This window comes from Limulus polyphemus, unplaced genomic scaffold (genome assembly GCF_000517525.1).
Source record: "Limulus polyphemus unplaced genomic scaffold, Limulus_polyphemus-2.1.2 Scaffold4194, whole genome shotgun sequence".
In the NCBI taxonomy this organism is placed as follows: Eukaryota; Metazoa; Arthropoda; class Merostomata; order Xiphosura; family Limulidae; genus Limulus; species Limulus polyphemus.
In genome coordinates, this window is record NW_013669804.1 from 43839 (window position 1) to 45963 (window position 2125).

Below are 2125 nucleotides of genomic sequence, written 5' to 3' on the forward strand. Positions count from 1 at the left end.
TTGTAACGTTGTTCTTTCGTTGGTTGGTTCAAAGAAAATCGTGGTATCGTTGAAAATATTGTTGTAACGTTGTTCTTTCGTTGGTTGGTTCAAAGAAAATCGTGGTATCGTTGAAAATATCGTTGTAACGTTGTTCTTTCGTTGACAGGTTCTTTTAAATTATCTGGTGAAAATAATTCAATCTCCAGTTCCCGTAACAATAAGAAATTACCGAGTTTTATTTCCTCCTGAACATTTCTAGAATGGCTTGTACACTTAGTAATTGTTTTGTAGGCCTACGTTTACAGTCACGCTACCTGCACTATACTAACAGAAAAAAACACTTAGTTTTGCAAAAAGTAACTCAACATGCGCGATGGCTAACACAGATAAAAACATAACATAAATTTACTGACTTTACTATCAGCTATATAAATGATACAATTCTTGAACTAACCTATCAATATGCATACTAAATAACGCTTCTTTCAGCGACCACTATTTAATACGAAACCGAAACATGTAGCATCCGAACCTCAAGAAGCTGAAACATGTATCATCCTGACATCACGGCATTTCGAGATCTGGGAGGTTTAACTGCTTAAACTTTGTTATCCATTACTGCATAACTTTGGCGTTTGATATCAATACGTTTGAATGAAGTCATGTTATGTTTATTTTTCTTTCTTTTCCATCAATCACTAGCGTCCGCTGTCTCCTGAGACTAGATTTAAAATGTAGGCTTACCAGAAAAAAGTTGGGCAAACATTATGTAATAACTTCTAGCTGAAGAGTTGCTACAATGTTCAATAAATAATATAACTAATAATAATTAATATTATTTATATACGATAGTCAAAGCACGAAACGCCTTTATGACCACTCTGCCTTAAGCTATCAGTTATCTTCACTGAACATCTGACAAGGTTGGACCTACTTCGGAAACGGATACAAACTCTAGAATCTCCTGTACCAGGCTGCCCCTTACCTTCACATACCACATACACAACAGAGAAGTTAAAGACATTATTCTAAATATTTTTCACATTTTAAAGGAATCTAACACCACTAAACATATTTTCTCAAGACCCCTCATAATTTCCTACCGTCACGATAACAATATTGGAAACTACGGAGTTCATAGTAGCCTTAAAACACCCACCTCAACAGACACAAATTTTATTGTGGGTAGCTATCCTTGTAATAGAAAACGCTGTAACGCATGTATTTACATTGACTCAAGAACATCCGTGCAGGGTTCTAAGTCGAGTTTTTTCATTAAGGATCAATTTAACTGCATATCAAAATGCGTCATATATTCTATCGTTTACTCGTGTTGTGGAAACTTATACATAGGAGAAACCAGTAGATTATTAGCAGAACGTACCCGAGAACATCTCAGAGACATGATAAATTGTAACTCAGATAAACCAGTGGCTTTAAATACTTCAGTTTGAACAACCATACCCTTGGCCATTTCAAAATTCCTATTTTGAAGACGGCCCCTGCAAACAAACGTAACCGCGAAGTACAAGAAAACAAATTAATTTTCGACCTGGGAACTTTCCACCCTGATGGGCTAAATGAACATTTTAGCTTTTTGTAATATTTTTCGTTTTAGTTTTATCCTTGTTTTTTAAAGTTTTATACAGCAAATTATGTATCTATTCTTTTTTTAAACTATAATGCATATATATATATGTGTGTGTATGTGCCTGCGTGTGCGCTCATATATGTGTGTATATATGTATTTGTATAATCATTTGTGTGAGTATATTTGGGTGTATCTGTATATATATGTATAGATATGTGTGTGTGTGCGCGCTTGTATGTATATATACATATTGTTATGACAGCGAAAGTTACGTGACGATGGTGGCGCGCGTGATGAATTTCTAGAATGATCGGGGAAGTCCGAGCGTTTTGGAGATGCCCTCTTTGTTAGTATATAAGCCTGGCAGAGGAAAACCAGCGCGGCGGGATATATAAATGAAGAGAGAGCAGTAGTTATTTTGAGTTCCATATAATTTATTATTCTGTTACTTTCGAGCTAGTGAGCCGTAAAGTGTGTGTTTTGCACTCGTCGAGAGCGAAGTTATCGAGATTATGAATCGCTGTGATTTATAGCGTGTATTATAGAAGTTGA